This window comes from Cupressus sempervirens, chromosome 10 (assembly GCF_028749045.1).
Source record: "Cupressus sempervirens isolate cs-2001-9-10 chromosome 10, ASM2874904v1, whole genome shotgun sequence".
NCBI lineage: Eukaryota > Viridiplantae > Streptophyta > Pinopsida > Cupressales > Cupressaceae > Cupressus > Cupressus sempervirens.
Window position 1 is genome coordinate 809,822,242 of NC_143127.1, and position 19,005 is coordinate 809,841,246.

Here is a 19,005-nt window from a genome sequence, read left to right on the forward strand (position 1 = left end):
ACACTATTTCCATCATACTGAGTAAAGATAGCAAACTTACTTTTGTCTCCTATCATGTGATGTGAGCACCCACTACCTTTGATCAACCTATCATTCTTGTTTACATAGATTACTAGTGTTGTTGGCTCATCTTCATCTAACTCATTCTTCATGGCTACATAGACTACCTCATCATCATTTTCATCAAAATTCTCCTCTTCAATAATGTAGCACTCTTTGCCTTTGTATTTGTAATATCTACTATCATCTTCTCTTCTATTTTTGTAATTTTTTCCTTCTCTTTAGTTCTTTTTTTGTGTGCACCTTGTAGAAATATGTCCTACTTCATTGCATTTTTAAAAAATGATAGGTATCTTACCTTTGAATTTACCTTTGCCTCTATGAAATCTTCTGGCTAACAACGCTACTAATTGTTCTACATCTTCTTCATTTGTCCTGCTGTCACTGGATGCATATTTTATTTTTATTTTATTTTTCTTTGGTTTCACCTCTTCAGTGTCTTTCGACAATAGCTTGGTCTTGAAAGTATATTCAAGATTCTTAGGTCTGTACTTATCAAAGTTGGATAGCTCAAATGTAGTAAGTCTTCCCACTATACCTTCAAGAGCTAGTTTCTTTTTCTTGGTATACATCTCAACTCTTAGATGGCTGATACTCTATTAGCATAAGATGGGGATTAAGGTTCTTAATACTTTTCTAAAAATAGTTTCATTATCTAAATGAGTAGTTGAACTTCTTATTGCACTTACTACTTCATTTATTCTAGAGGCATATTGAGCAATGTTCTCACCTTCCTCCATTCTCATGTCATCAAAATTTCCTCTGAGGGTTTTTCTTTTTTCTCTTTGGATGTTCCAATCTCCTCCATAAATATTTGACAAAGTTTCCCACATATTAAATTCAAAGGTACGTCCTTTGATATCATCAAATTCAACATAGTTGAGAGTAGAGGAAATCTCTAGCATTGCCTAATTGTGCTTCTTCTTTTTCTTCATATCTTCTACAGTAGGGACACTATCTAGATCAACATGTTCCACTTTGATTGAGGTTTTTGCATGATCACCTATTGATCCAAGATGTAGCTTCATTAAAATTTTCCATGCAGTGAAGTTATCTCTGTTAAGCTTGGGAACTTCTCTCTTAGACATCTTGATCTTTCTACTTCTAGTACCTTTAAACCAAATTGACAGATGACTCTAATACCAATTGTTAGAAATTCTTTAGAATAACTGAGAGATGGCTCTGATACCAATTATCTCTTTTGAGAGATGGCTCGGATACCAAGTGTAGTGAGACCATTTAAACTAACCATGCATCCAAGATAAACATTCTTCTTAGGAAGTTACTAATGAATCGACATATAGAAATAAGACATGAAAAATCAATACATAACATAGTGATTTACATGGAAATCCAATTTGGGAAAAACCACCAGTAACATGCTACTCCTTTATCACTCTTCTAAAGTGATGCCCTGTGAAAGGCCTACCCTGTTAAAGGCTACAAAACACACTATTAAATATGACCTAGTTAAAGGATTCCAACAAGCTTGTTAGAAATGGTCCTGGTTAAAGTACTTTAGAAAATTCACTTGGAATGTCACCCTATTAAAGGATTTACAAAATGGTTGTTAAACCAACCTAAGTCTATTTATTTTTCCCTAACTAATACAATTGCTAGAGGGTAACAATAAGGGCTTTTGATCTAATATAACTCACAATATAACTTGTAGATTTTAGATCTCAATTCAATTCAAAAAATTTCCTAGCTTTCAGTCTCTGCAACTTTGATAGCATGTCCTCCTTTCAAGCTTTGTCTCCTTAAGTCTCCATGCTCATTGTGCTAATGCAATCACCTCTATGGTCACATATCAAAGAAAAGTCTCTGTACTCTATTATTTCCCCTCGATGTCCTCTCCTTGACACCACACATGCTCTCCAATCTCTCTTTGCTTCTTGACTTGTAACTCCTTAAATAGGAGTCTGGAATACTATTTTTTCTCTAATATTCTTGCTCTTTTTTTGGGTTTGAATGGATTAGGTAAGATACAATATATCTTTCCCTTATCTTGTTTCTTCTAGAAACATCATGTAGAATCCACTTGTATTCACCTAAAAATATTTAACTAGAATTCTGTGCCACTAGGTCATCATTCTTATCTTCCATTTGGTTCACAAAATTCAAGGTAACAAACTTGTTGAATCAAAAATGTAGTAACTCAATAATATTGATTTTCTAATGCTTGACACATACTATGTTACTCAGTACCTACTATGGATTCACTCAACATCAACTAAGTTTTACTGATGCTCAACACCTATTACATTTTATCTAGCTTAACACCTTCTATTTCACTTGGCACACACTAGATTTTGCATTTTCTCGTCACTTACTTATAATCTACTCGGCATGAATTAGCTTGCTTGGAAGCCATCAATGAATTTAGTCAAGCTTTGTAGACAATTTTGTTATAACTTATTCTTCTAGAGTTTCTATGTGTGGCCAACCTCTGTATCTTCAAGTGTATTATCAATACATCATTTTACCATTGTCTTAACTGATCCTTGTACTTCATTACAAAATAATAACTCAACCTTTCCCTTAGGTGCTTTTGTTACATCTTATTGATTAAATCCTCTTCATCAATCAAATAATTGATAGTACTTGGATCGTATAAGCAATTGTGATTCTAGCAAATAGTAGGTTTGACATTAGTGACAAAACAATGATTGAAAACATTTTTAATCAACAATCTCCCTTCTTTGATAATGATCTCTTACAATCAGATTTCAACAAGATATTTTCATCAATTGAGAATTTTGTATCGTATTTTTATTAAAAAATTTAGTTCACTTTATAACCATGTGAAAAATAATATGACATATGATTAAAAGAATTTTAAATGGACACATGGAGTATATAAGAGTTTTGAGTAATTGAAATATAAAGTTACTAAACAACTACTGTTTCCCTTGGTAGATTTCATTGAGGATTCTCATGTTGATTTTAATTTAAGTGGGAATGCAACTAGAGCTATTGGTAAGTGCACAAAGATGGTGTGCGAAATGGGACAATTTTTGTATTTTTTTCATAATTTTCTGACTGGTAGTTTTTTTAATAATTTCTCAAAGTGACTCCATCCTAAAATTCTAGTACCTATTCATATGTTGTGCATAACTTGCATCAACTTAATCTAAAATCAACACTTTTTAAAAAAAGTGTATAGAATCAAGTGTAGAACAATAATATGTAATTTATTTTCTATTTGGTTAAGTAGATCAAATGTTATAAAAAAAAAAGGTAGACATACATGCATGAGAGGATTATTAAGATGCTAATAAAGAAAAATTAACTTCACAATTCTAATCTTGTCCAAAAATTAAAAAGTTATATGGTTAGGAATTTAATAAAATGTGTGAGATTATGGTGGTAATTTTGAAGATACCCACTTCACCATTTGCAAACTTGATGAAGTCAAAGACAATAATTGATCCTAGAAGTTGAAAAAATTTCTAAACTAATGAAAAAAAAAGGAAAAACATAAATTCATGCCTTTGGATGGTTGAAAAATCCTATTACCAATCCTAGATGTGATGACGCTTTTTTGACAACTAAATGTGATCACATTATTCTTCATATGACTAAACTATCATACTAGACATAACATGATTGCATTATATCAAGTATGACTTTACTAGACATAACATGATTGCATTATGTCTAGTATAACTTTACTAGACATAACATGATTGTGGTGTGTCTATGTAAAAGTATAGTCAACTATTCAGAGGCCTAATAATCCTAATTAGCATCTAATTAATTAAGAAAATACCTATCAATGGATTAATTTCATCAAATAAATGATTGTATGGATGATTCACATTGGGTTTTATACAAAGAAAGAGTGTGGGGTGGAGGGATGATGCACAATGGGTTTTATACAAAGATTGAAATGTCAATTCTATCAAGGAAAGTTTAGCTTCTAGAAGTCAAACTATTGGTCTTGGAATCATTCAATTTGTCATTCATCAAAATGGGAACTCTTATAAGGAGGACCTAATTGTAATAAAATAATACAATGTAAGGTTGGGATATAGGAGAGAGATTCTTGTGGTTGAACTAGAAGATAAATCATCTTCTGAAGAAATGATAGAGACTTCCTGTGAAGGATCTGAGGTAGGTTGATTCATTTTACTAATATTTCTCTTTAATTTTTATCATGTAGGAAAATTAAATGATGGGATTTTGTGTGTATTTCAATAATAGGAAGAAGAAGGGTATGAAATTAAGTTAAGGGTGCATCACCATGACAAACAAGGAAACCTATGACAATATTATTCTCAAATGACTAGACAAATTATTGGAGCTCTTATTGAGATAAAATAAAATTGATGCTTGACATTAATAGCCAATTTAATATAGATATATCTTGAAATAATGAAACATGTTGATAAGTGCTTTAGTGAATGTAAGTTTCATGTCTTCATCAAAACTTTTCCATGACAAACTAGTAATTAGAGGTTTCATCTTCAGCACAAGTTTTCTGTGATAGTCTAGTAGTTGTAGGTTCCATCTTCATTATAACTTTTCTAAGTACATGGACTTTAAAGACCCCCCATCACTACCGGAGCTAGTAGTAGATGGTGAGTATTCATCATCATTGTCTAAGGCTCACACACATATCATGTGTTAAGTTAACCAAGGTGAATTTTAGTTAGGACTTCCCAATCTCAACAATCTCAAAAATCATCGAAGCTTATCAATATGCTTTGACCACTAGATTTGGAGGGCATGGAAATGAAATCATAATTATCATATGTGGTACAATTAATTTCATATGTTGCAATCATTGAAATCATTTTATCACTTGTAAACATGAGCTTGTTTCCATTGTAATACATATTTGTATAAGTATTTGGGTTTAAGCATGTACTCATGAATCCGTATGTTAATGGGGTATGGAGTATGGGTTAAATACTATTATTTCTAAGAAACAAATATTTATTTTGGATTTATCATGAAGCTTTTTTACAACCTTTGAATCCTAATTCAAAAAATTTCTCATAGTGGCAAGATCAAGAACAAGAACAAACTAGTAGAGATGGACAAAGGTATCAAGTCAAGATAAAAATAACATTTTTGAATCAAGAAAGGTTTAATATGGTTTCTAAGAACTAGAATGCTTTATTTTTTGTCATCCCTCTTATATCTTTTTATAAGATCACATGTTAAGGTATGTTCTAGTGCACCTTCTTTTTCAAGGTATCTGTAGAGCTTACCACTAAACCTCAGATTTCTATTTTCATGTAGGTACTAAAAAAGGACAAGGAGGTCTAGTTGGGAGAAAGATTTGAAACCAACATGAGATCAATTGAGGTGAGATATCTAATATTATTATAGATCCAATGGGTGTATCTCCTTTTTTGACAAATATGAGTGCTTCTAGAGACTTGTTGGCTCTGATGTATCAAAAGGGGTCATGAGGGGTCGTAGTGTGTCTGAAGAGACATAAGGATCCCTTAAGAACCCATAAGATCTCTTTGAATTTTTTTTTTGAGTACATATACACTAAAGACCTTCAGTCACTACTTGAGCTACTAGTAGATGGTGAGTGTTCTTCTTCATCATCATTATGTGACATTAGAAACCATCTTCAACACAATATAATCACTAGATAGATCTATATGCTACTTCTATGGTGTGATGTTTTCTTTCTCTTTTTATGAAGTTGGGTGATCCTTGGAATCTATATTGTAGGTATTGGAATCAAAAATAGTTGATGCAGGAGCATCCAGAGGTATAAGGGCAATCCTATGTCACCCAAAAAAATGTACTTAGACTTAGTTTCTATTTCATGTCTTTACATTTTTGGATACCCATTTGGCTCAAATAAAGGTTCCAACTCTCATAGTTCAACTATCAGTATGTTTGAAAATCTCAAAAAAATAGGAACATGTATTTGGGCCATCATTTTGGTAAACTAGAAGGTGTGAATTGGCCAGATGAATGTAATCATAATTTAGAGCATTCCAAAAAAAGAATCAGGTCAATAGGCCCCACAGTTTGAAAGTTATTGCAGTTTTTCGAGTTTTGGAGACCTCCTAAGAATGATTCAAAGTTAGGTTTGGGGCATTAAATGACCTTGAAAAGGATCAAAAAATGGGGGATAAGCAAAGATTATCCATAGGGCTATAGAGTGCTTCGAGAGCTTTCCAAAAATGTAAACGGTTCGTCAATCGGAGCTACGGTTCAAAAGTTATGCCTCCCGGAAGTTCGATTACCATTTCTGGATTCTTCTAGATTTGCACCGACTTCTAACACAGCTTTCGAAACCTTCTATTTCGTCGGTGGATTCCTAATAGCACTTTCTTGAATGTACTCCTAGTCCTTAACCCTCTGAGGTCTATTTAAGGAGATTTCTAGCATTGTAAAAGGCAGTTCGGAGTGGAGTTTGAGAGGAGGTGCTAAAAGGAGAAATATTCTCCAGATTTATGCTATTGTAAGCCCTTAGGGCATGTTCTGAAGTTTATTTTCTCTGTACTATTTGTACTAGCTTATTTTCTTAGTTAATATAATTTCCCTTTTCTGTTGTGTCGATTTTGTTCTTGGGTTGTGTCCCCTTCAAGTGGTATCAGAGCGGGTTTTCCTCAGTGTGTAGACAGAGCGCCGACTGTGAGGCAGTTTGCACCAGAAGTGTGTGGTTGTGGGTTCGAGTTAGAAGATGCCTCCATGAAGAGAGCATGGTGGAAGGTCTAGAGCTATTGATCCTAAGGAGGTTAGAGCCCTCCAGAGGCAGGTACAAGTATTGCAAGAGGAGCTTCATAGAGGAGCAAATGTTGTCGCAGGTGACAATAGTGAGGATGACAATGAAGAGGAAGTAATGGGACCAGAAGAGGAAGTTGATGGGGAAGTTTTGAATCCTATAGAGCAAAGGCTTTTTAGGGCCATTACTAAGTTTGGGAAAAGACCTACAATTGAAGTGGGTATATTTTCAGGAAATCTGAAATCAGATGAGTTGATTGATTGGATCAATGAACTGGAAGAATACTTTGAGTATGAGGATATAAGGGACCCAGATAGGGTTAAGTTTGCAAAGGCCAAACTGAAAGGCCATGCCAAAATCTGGTGGCAAGAGGTTCAACTAGAAAGACTTAGAAGAGGAAAGGAGAAGATCACAAGATGGGATCGCATGGTGGACAAATTGAAGAAGCAGTTCATTCCTGTGGACTATGAGCTTGATCTGTTTAAGAAGATGCATGGGTTAAAGCAAGCAGGAAGATTAGTCCAAGAATATATAGAGGAGTTTTACCAACTCTTGATTAGAGCAGGGCATGCAAAAGCAAATAAGGAGAAGGTTGCTTGTTATATCAGTGGGTTGCGACCTAGCATCCAGGAGGAATTAAGACTGGTAAGAATGACCAGCGTTGAAGAGGCATACCAGTTTGCCCTACAAGTTGAAGAGAAGCTGAATAAAAGGTTTGAAGGAAGACAAAGAGGGTGTGGTCAAGGAGGAAGGGGAAGCGATAGATCATCTGGAGGCCGCAATGAAACCCAAAAGAAAAATGAAGATGTGGGTACTAGCAAAAACCAGAGGAATGAGGGTTTCAACCGCTCCCATGATCAAGACTTTGGAAATCAAAGAGGAAGAGGTAGAGGACGTGGACAAGGAAGAGGAGGCTTCTATGGTACCCTTTTCCATTGCAATGAAGAAGGTCATCGTGCCTTTGAATGCCCTCAATGACAAGGAAGGACAGATAGGAGAGCTAAGGGCCAAGCTAGGGTTGCTCATGTGGATGAGGATGCACAATCATCACATTCAGAGGATGCAGAAAGAGGAGAGACCTTGGTAAATGAAAGAGTCCTACTAAGTGGTGAGAATGAACCAGGACAATGAAGGAGTTTGTTTCATACTAGATGCAAGTGTGAGGATAAATGTTGTGACGTGTTCATTGATGGTGGTAGCACTGATAACCTGTTATCAGAAGAGATGGTCTTTATGCTAAAGCTCAAGAGGGAGAAACATCCCCAACCCTATCGGATTTCTTGGGTAAAAGATGATCATAAGGTCCTAGTAAGTGAACAATGTTTAGTAAAATTCAAAATTGGGAGTTACCATGATGAAGTTCTCTGTGATGTTATTTCAATGGATGTTTGCCATCTATTGTTGGGTAGGCCATGGCAGTTTGATAGACATGCAATAAATGATGGATAGGCAAACACATACTCTCTGACAAAGGATGGAGTTTGCCACAAATTGAAGCCCATGAAAAAGGAAGGTGAAAAGGTATGTAGCAGTGCTAGGATTTGTCTTGTTGATGGAAGGAAGTTTTTAGATGGCATGAAACATCAGCATATGTGCTATGTTTTGATTCCTAGGAAAGATAAAGAAGGTAGTAGTGAAATACCATTTGAAGTTTCAAATTTACTAGGGGAATTTGGAGATATTATCTCTGATAATGTTCCAGATGGATTGCCACCAGTAAGGCAAATCAGTCATCAGATAGATTTGATTCCAGGAGCTAGTTTGCCTAACAAGGTTGCTCATAGGATGACTCCTACTGAAACAAAGGAGCTAAATAGACAGGTTCAAGAGTTGCTAAGGAAGGGCTTGATTCGAGAGAGCCTAAGTCCATGTGCAGTACCTGCAGTACTTGCACCAAAGAAGGATGGAGAGTGGAGGATGTGTATAGATTCTCAAGCTATAAATAGGATAACCATCAAGTACCGGTTTCCTTTACCAAGGATGGATGATCTTATGGACTGCTTGAGTGGAGCTCAGTACTTCACAAAGATAGATCTGAAGACTGGCTATCATTAGATATAGATTTGAGAAGGAGATGAGTGGAAAATAGCCTTCAAGACCAAGGAGGGTCTTTATGAGTGGTTAGTCATGCCCTTTGGATTGACAAATGCCCCAAGCACCTTCATGCGGCTCATGAATGAGGTACTTAAGAAGTTCTTGGGAAAATTTGTTATTGTCTATTTGGATGATATTTTAATTTTCAGCAAGACTTTGGAAGAACATTTACTGCATATTCGTAGTGTCCTTGAAAGGCTAAGGGAAGAGAAACGGTTAATTAATCTAAAGAAGTGTGTCTTTGCAAAAAGGGAGTTAGTCTATTTGGGATTTGTTATATCACCTGAAGGTCTCAAAATGGATCCAGAGAAGGTAAAAGCCATCTTAGAATGGCCTACTCCAAGGTCTGCTACTGAGGTAAGATCATATCATGGTCTGGTTAGTTTTTACAGGAAGTTTATTAAGAATTTCAGTGGCATATGTGCACCCCTAACTGATACAATAAGAGGGGATAGAAAAGAGTTCAAATGGACTGCAGCAGCTGCGAGAAGTTTTGAATTGCTGAAGAAGAAGGTGACTTTACAGCCTATGTTGGCACTTCCAAATTTTAGAAAAGTATTCCGGGTGGATTTTGATGCTAGTGGTAGCGCTATTGGGGCTGTATTAAGCCAAGAAGGTAAGCCTATTGCATATTTTAGTGAAAAATTGAATGATGCAAAGAAGAAGTATTCTGTTTATGATCAAGAGTTCTATGCAATAGTTTAGTCCTTAAAGAAATGGAGGCATTATTTATTGCCAAAGGAATTTTTTTTGTATACTGATCATCAGCATTACAGTACCTAAATAGCCAAGGTAAATTGAATCAGAGGCATATGAAGTGGGTAGAATTCTTGCAGAGTTATACATTTGTGTTGAAGCAAAGAAGTGGAAAATCTAATAGGGTTGTAGATGCACTAAGTAGGAGATAGTTGTTGCTTACAACAATGCAGGTTGAAGTAGTTGGGTTTGATGAACTCAAGAATTTGTACCCCGAGGATCCTGATTTTGCTGAAGCATGGAAAGCTTGTAAAGAACCTATTGCTATAGATAGAACCAAGTGGTTAGACTACTTGATTCAGGATGGCATGTTGTTCAAAGGTAGTCAATTGTGCATTCCAAGGAGTTCCATGAGGGAAAATCTGATTAAGGAGAAACACAATGGAGGGATGGCAGGACATTTTGGTCAGGATAAGACCATTTCCATTCTTAGAGAACATTATTTTTGGCCTCAAATTACATAGGATGTGAAGAAGTTTGTACAGAGTTGCCTGGTTTGTCAAGTTGCCAAGGGGTTTAGTCAAAATACTGGCCTATATCAGCCATTGCCTGCTCCATCAAGGCCATGGGAGGACATAAGTATGGATTTTGTTCTTGGATTGCCAAGGACACAAAGGGGTAATGACTCAGTATTCGTGGTGGTTGATAGGTTCTCCAAAATGGCACATTTCATTCCATGCCACAAAACTCATGATGCTGTCCATATTGCAGACTTGTTTTTCAAAGAGGTGGTAAGACTACATGGTCTTCCAAGGAGTATAGTTTCTGATAGAGATACTAAATTTGTGGGGTATTTCTGGAGGACATTGTGGAAGAAGTTGAGAACAAACTTGAAATTCAGTTCCACGCATCACCCACAGACTGATGGCCAAACAGAAGTGGTAAATAGAAGTTTGGGCAATTTGCTGAGATGTTTAGTTGGAGATAAGCCCAAGGGATGGGATTTGATTCTACCACAGGCAGAGTTTGCTTATAATAACTCTGTAAATAGGAATACTGGAAAATCACCATTTCAAATTGTATATGGGAATAGCCCAAGGATTGCACTAGAATTGAGGAAGATAGAACAAGGGGAGAGGACAAGTGTTTAAGCTAAGGAATTTTCTGAACACATCAAGCGTCTACATGAGGAGGTTCAAGCACACATTATCAAGATGAATCAAGAGTATAAAGCTAGGGCTGATCAAAGGAGAAGACATAAGGAATTCCAAGTAGGGGATCTAGTCATGGTGTACTTACGAAAAGAAAGATTTCCAGTTTGTACTTACAACAAGCTGAAAATGAAGAAATTTGGCCCCTGCAAAGTTTTGAACAAACATAACTCAGGAAATGCATATGAGGTGGAGCTGCCAGATGGTATTCACATTTCTCCCATTTTCAACATTGTAGATTTAACAGAGTATCATGATGATGGTGCAGATGAGGAGCTAGTTTTAGAGCCATGTCCAATTCCTGCTTCTAAGAAGGAGGAGATAGAAGACATTCTAGATCATCGTGTGGGTAGGAGTACCAGAAATAGGCAGTATGAAGAGTATTTGGTCAAATGGAAAGGATGGCTGATCGAGCACTCAACTTAGATTTCAGCAGTTGAGGTTTCCCATTTGGGATTTCCTCTACCATCCATAAATTGATAGGGTCACTTTTCAATCTACCTTGGGTGTCTGATGCAGGAGCATCCAGAGGTATAAGGGCAATCCTGTGTCACCCAAAAAAATGTACTTAGACTTAGTTTTTGTTTCATGTCTTTACATTTTTGGATACCCATTTGGCTCAAATAAAGGTTCCAACTCTCATAGTTCAACTATCAGTACGTTTGAAAATCCCAAAAAAATAGGAGCATGTATTTGGGCCATCATTTCAGTAAACTAGAAGGTGTGAATTGGCCAGATGAATGTAATCATGATTTAGAGCATTCCAGAAAAAGAATCAGGTCAATAGGCCCCACAGTTTGAAAGTTATTGCAGTTTTTCGAGTTTTGGAGACCTCCTAAGAATGCTTCAAAGTCAGGTTTGGGGCATTAAATGACCTCAAAAAGGGTAAAAAATGGGGGATGAGCAAAGCTGGTCCATAGGGCTATAGAGTGCTTCGAGATCTTTCCAAAAATGTAAACGGTTCGTCAATCAGAGCTACGGTTCAAAAGTTATGCCTCCCGGAAGTTCAATTACTGTTTCTAGATTCTTCTAGATTTGCACCGACTTCTAACGCAGCTTCTGGAACCTTCTATTTCGTCAGTGGATGCCTACTAGCACTTTCTAGAATGTACTCCTAGTCCTTAACCCTCCAGGGTCTATTTAAGAAGATTTTTGGCATTGTAAAAGGCAATTCGGAGTGGAGTTTGAGAGGAGGTGCTAAAAGGAGAGATATTCTCTAGATTTATGCTATTGTAAGCCCTTAGGGCATGTTCTAAAGTTTATTTTCTCCGTACTATTTGTACTAGCTTATTTTCTCAGTTAATATAATTTCCCTTTTCTGTTGTGTCCATTTTGTTCTTGGGTTGTGTCCCCATCAATAGTATAGAATAAGGAGGTGTATGTTTCAACTGTCATCTATTTGCACATACTTTTAGTAGGAGAAGGTCAGTTCAAAAAAGGTTTGTATATGGTTATCCTTGGAGGTGCCATCTTCATCACAAGTTTTCCATGAAAATCTAGTAGTTGTAGGTTTCATCTTCATCATAGGTTTTCTATGACATTCCAGTAGTAACAGGTTGATATCTTCATCACAAGTTTTCCATGAAAGTCCAATAGTTGTAGGTGTCATCATCATCACAAGTTTTCCATAATAGACTATTAGTTGGAGGTGTCATCCTCATCACAAGTTTCCCATGATAGTAATGTAGTTGTAGGTGTTATCTTCATAACAAGTTTACCATGATAATCGCTATAGCCTCTCCCCAATCTTTAGTTGGAAGACCTTTTGCTTTCAACATATTTCTTGCTATCTCAACAATAATTCTAATCTTTATTTTAGCCACTCCATTTTGTTGTGGAGTATAAATTTTTCCTACAAAAATTCACAAAAATATCGGAGGTATACTCTCCTCCTCTATCTAACCTTACGAATTTGATGCAATGTCCACTCTTTTTCAGTTTGGGCTTTAAACTCTAAAAACCTATTAAAAGCTTTAGATTTATTTTTCAGAAAATATACCCATGTTTTATACCTGAAATCATCAATGAAGGTCATAAAATAAGTACTCCATGCTATGGAAGTAACTTGCACAGGGCCTACCAAATCAGTATGCACCGACTCTAATGGTGCTCTAGCTCTTGTGGAATCACCAAAATTAAAAGGCAACCTATGTTGCTTACCCAAAATGAAAGCCTCACAATTCCTACTAGACTTCCAACACTTGAAAAACCATCCATCATTCTTTTCTTTTCTATAAAATTCAAACCAACATAGCCAAGATGTCCATACCTTAGATGCCATAGCTTGGAGGGGTCTTCAATCATGCTTTTAACAACTGATTGCTTTTGCACTGTTGTAGATACTTTCTTGCGAGGTGCACCATAAATTGAGAGCTAGAACATGTCTCAATCTTTCATAGAAACATCTAGTTCTTCATCATTTTTATTTCTACAAAAACTTTCTTGCTCCCATCTTTCTCATGAATGACACACTAGCCATTTTCTAACAATATTTAGTATCCATTCTAAATGGGTTGTCCAACACTCATCAAATTATGCTTTGTATCGAGGGAAAAATAAAGATTCTAAATTTATTTCTTCTCACCTTGCTTGGTGTGGATCATAATAGATCCTTTTCCCACCACAGGAACAATTCCAATTGTTCCTCATCTTGATTTTAAATTTATGGTTCTTATCAATGAAAGAAAGCATATTTTCATTACCACCCATTTGGTTACTACAACTACTATACAAGTACCAAACTTCAAGACTACCTTCTTCACCAATATTGCACATGATGAAGGTTGTATTGTACTTTCTTTCTCCAACATTTTTATTAGCAACATTAACATGTTTTTGTGGCTAGTCACTCTATTTCTTCCAGCATTTATTTCCATAATGCCCATCTTTTCTTTGTTTGGAGTTACCACATCCTCTTCCTCTAGAACCATGTCTAGAGTTGTTTATTCCTCTCTCCCTACCTCTTGCATTCACTTGAGCTCTAAAAGCAAGCTCTTGAGAAGAATTTTCTAATCTATTAATATGATGCTTATGAGTATAGAAAGATCCCATCAACTAATTAACAATCAACTTGGACAATTCTTTTGACTCTTTAACAACAATCACAAACATATCAAACTTTTGAGGTAAACTCTTAAGATCTTCTCCACAACTCTTTATTCTTCAATCGCTTCTCCATTAGCTTTCAACTGGTTTAAAAAAGTGGAGACTCTAGTGCTAAATTCTAATACAGATTCATTCTCTCTCATAAGAAGAGATTCAAATTCTCTTTGAAGCATTTACAACTTCACAACATAGACTTGATCAGTCCCTTTTAATGTAGTCTTGAGAATATTTTGAGCTTCTTTGGAATAAATAGCTATTGTTATTCTAAAAAATAAAGCCTCTGTCAAGGCTGATTCAATCATGCTCATTGCCTTAGCATCTTTCCTTCTTGTCTCTCTCAATTGAGTCTATTGATTATTCGTGAGGGTAGTGAACAGAGCAGGGTCTGTGGTATCTATGAAACCAGTTATCACAAGATCCCACAAACCATTATCTATCATGATTGTCTTCATTTTTCTCACCCAAACATGATGGTTCAATCCATTAAAGGATGGTGATTACTGCCAAAATTTTCTCTCATCTCCAACCATGTCTCCTGCACAATAACTACAAAAACACCCAATAAGCACAAATGCTCGAACTCACTAGGATGAAGAGCTTAATAGATCTAATACCATGATAAGAATAATATATGAATAGATAAGGGGATGATGTTATGAAAAAAAAAATAGTGTTACTCAGAAATAGAAGGAATCAGGGTTACTCAGTGAAAAGGAAACTGAGTTACTCCGCTTAAGAACAAATCAAAATAGTTAATGTCAAGTAAATGTTAACATCCTGAACCAATTTTGTTAACATAATACATAAAATATGAAAATAAACCCCAAATCATAGAAAAATAACAAATATTTCTACTGTCTTTTCCAACACACAAATGCATAGTGGAATAAAGATTCAAATGGAGACAATCAAATCATGAGAGATGCACAATTTCTTTCTTTCATGTATATTCAAAATGGATTACAACTACTATTCTAGAAACAAACTTCTACAGTAAATAAATACTACTGATACAAATTAAAAAATCCCTAACACTCAATAGCTGCATACTAAGTTCAATGAAGATTCTATAAGCTTTACAATAGTCTAGAGAATTAACTGCTCTATAGATACAAAAATATTAAGCTATAGTTGTTGTTGTAAACACTCAATGAGAAATAGAGGAAGGATGTTATGTTTTATTTAAGTTATCTTCTATCTCCTTCTGCTCTTGGAACATTGTCTTCTCCCTATTTATAAGTCAGGAAACTTAACTACTAAGTAATTGACACAGTTGCTTTAAAAACTTAGTTGCTAAGTTATGGTGAAATAGGGGATAAGATTTCTAAGAATCAATTAATATTGTCCTACTAACATGGTTTAGTAGCTCAAGATTCTCAAGCTCCTTCAAGATGTTGAGAAGTAAATGAGCTACTCAAAAATAGCATCAGATGGAGGCTTCAGAAAATCAGATTTAATTTCAAATTCCAATAGTGGGGACTAGTGAAATTGTTAAAGGAGTATGAGCCCCAACACCATACTATCTATAAATTCCTTACATGCATGGATATTCACAATCAAATAATGAGTTAAAATCAAGGATTTTAAATACATTAAAAAAAACTATGTATTGGTCAATCATTTTTTTGTTGACAAATCTTTTTTCTATTTGTACTAAGTGCAGTTATATATTTCATGAAAAAAATAGAAGGGCTTAACAAAAAGAAACACCAAAGATTCAACATTTTGATGAGTTGCATTTCATTTTAGAAGGAAGGCACAGTGACAGATCTAAAAATTGCACTACCTCCCATTGTAAAATTGACTTTGTATCTCATCTTCTTTGCACTTTATTTATAATCATGACTTTTTAGCAACTCATAAGTGATGGAGTCCTAAAATATCCCTTGCACACACCTCAACTATAAATAGATAAGTTGCAGGCTTCTTAAGACCTAATATTATACTTTTTATCCCAAAAATCTAGGTACTACACACAACACATCCAAATTAATTTTAGTACGAAGTTGTTTAAAATGTTAATTTTTCTCCATTTGCTAGTGGAAGGAAGGTTTACCATAGAAAATCTATCTAAATTTTTTGCCTACACAAATGTTGCTTAAAAATTCAAATTTTTCCATTTGTGAGTGAAATGAAGGTTTATATATGTCGGCATCATGAGCCTTGTCTTTAAAGTCACATTGTGCAAATCAATTAGTTTGAATGAACCATATATAAAATGAAGGCCACACATTTAATGCCTCTTCTTGTAAATCAATCAATTTGAATGAAAACCATATATAAAATGAGGAAAAAATTGAAAGTTATAAATTGTATAATTGACTTGCAAATAAAAAGAAAATGATCACAAGAAAAAAAAAATAGTATTGTACTCTTAGTTGCAATAAAAGCTACTTGCACCATGTCTCTTTTCTACATCTACCTCCTCCTGCTCCTCTTCCCCACTACATCTACCCTCAATACAATAAATAAAAACTCTCAATCTTCAAAGAAGACACTGGTTGGGGAAGTGAGCCATCATTGCCACCTGTCCTTGCATTTATGTTAAGTAGGAAAACATATCTGATGCACATAAAAATTTTTTGAATGCCAATTGGAAATCATAGTTTTTTCATCAAATCTTTTGATTGGTAGAAGAAAATATTGCTAGCAAAAATAGTTTGAACCAATTAGAAAATATAAATAACACAGTAAAAAATCAACTTCTATAATGAAAGGAGGAACACCATAGGTTAAAACTATAATCTCATGCCTTAATGATAGGGACTAATAATTCATACTGAATATTGAACCCTCAAAACCAAAATAGTTTTCACATAGGGAGAAAAACCATTCCAATAACATGTATCTTTATTGATTTAATGAGCACCATCTCTTACTATCTTTTTAGCAATGCCTAATTAATGTAAGGAGGACCAACCCCTCTCCACATAATACATATTCAAATCACTAATTGTCTCCCAAGTGCATTTAAAACTTAATAGGAATGAGATCAATAGAGATTATAAGATTTTTAATGATTCTAATACATATGTATGTCTTTTATAAAAAAATATAGACACACATTGCATTGGATTTCATGCAGGCCCGCCTATGTATATAGAAGGAAAAAATTAAATCATTACACGATTTATTATAAAAACTATAAATCTCATTTTTTATTGCAACTATTTTTCACCTAAACTCAATTGGTAACAATCTATTTGTCTCCATAATGATCCTCAATTAGGGTAAAAAAATCAAAACTAGGGTTTTTGTTTTAACCCAACTTTTATGCTAGGATTAAACCACAAACAAAAATTAAAATTGCATGCAAATACAACCAATATTAGAAAATAATAGATCACACACAAAAGAACACAAGGCAACAAGATTTAATGTCGTTCACCTAATCTCTAGGCTACATCTACCAAATAACAAGTCCAATATTTTTATGATGCAATGATTACAACCTGATTACAATCCATAATCCCTTATAGGTCAATAGCACTGCAAGAACCAATTTTGCACCACCTCTTAATGAAAACACCTAACCCTAAGCCCTTTTATACAAGTAATTTTATGCCACTTTAGGGCTACAACATGTCAGCCATATGTCAGCCACAACCCAATTTTTTTTTCAAGTTGATGCCTCGAACCCCAAAGAGTTTATGATGTACAATACTTCCCTAATCAATCACCACAAACTAACAATCTCCCACTTGGGGACTAACCAAATTCCACACTAGACAAAAATATCCCACTTGGAGACTGATCCTGTAGTAATACCACTACCACATGGGGCTCCCACTGGATCAAACCACACTAGAGTCTGTTATGCTTTTATTCATGTTTAGGCTAGAAGACCAACTGAAGTTGAAGATGAATTCAACTTCTCCCTTGTCACAACCTTTATAAACATATCTATTGGATTATCATCTATATGTATCTTGTCTAGCTTTAACTATCCATCCTCCAAAACTACCTGAATGAAATGGTACCACAATTATTTGTGTTTTGTCTTGGAATGTAGAGCTGAATTCTTTGCAAGATGAATAACATTCTGACTATTTGTAAACAAATAATTATCCTTTTGAGTATGTCCCAATTCTTCCAAGAACAAATGAAGCCATATCATCTTATTTTCTACCTCTATAGTAGGAACATATTCTCCCTTTGTAGTGGATAAAGCATTAACCTTCTATAACCTAGAAACCTAGCTCATGGCTACCCCACCAATAGTAAAGACATAACCTATAGTACTCTACCTAGTATTAATATTTCCTGGCAAATCTAAGTCAACATAGCCTTGTAAATTAGTTGTAGAGCCCCCAAAGTGTAAACACTTATTAGATGTTCCTCTCAAATATCTAAGAAACCATTTAACTATATTCCAATGATCAATTCTTGGATGACTCATATACCTACTAACAACTCCCACTACATGTACAATATCTAGCGTAGTACATACTACAACATACATCAAGCTTCCTACAGCTAAAGCATAGGGTACCTTGAACTTCTTATCCTCCTCTTCTTGTGTCTTGGGACACATCTCCTTAGTCAACTTCAAATGACCTAGTAGAGGTGTGCTGACAGCTTTAACATTCTCCATAGAGAAACATTGCAACACCTTCTCAATGTAATCAGCTTGAGATAGCATCAATTTTTTGTTCTTCCTATATTTACAAATCTTCATACCAAGGATTTTTTTTCTACCCCCAAATCCTTCATAGAAAATGCATGTGCTAACTGGTATTTTAGCCCCTTAATATGATCCATGTTAGACCTAGCTAAAAGCATATCATCAACATAAACACATAAAATAATGTAGTTGTCATCATCCAACCTCATAAAATAAACACAATGATCTGAATGACATCTATTGTATCAATGCTCATGCATAAAACTATCAAATTTTAGATACCATTGTTGAGGTGCTTGCTTCAAGCCATATAAACTTTTTTTTCAATTTGAACACTAAGTTCTCCTTACCTTTGACCTCAAAACCCTATGGTTGAGCCATATATATCTCTTCATCCAAATCACCATGAAGGAAGGTTGTTTTAACATCAGGCTACTCTAAATGCAAATCTTTAGTAGCCACAAGACTTAAAATAGTATGGATAAAAGTCATTAATAATAGGAGAAAATATC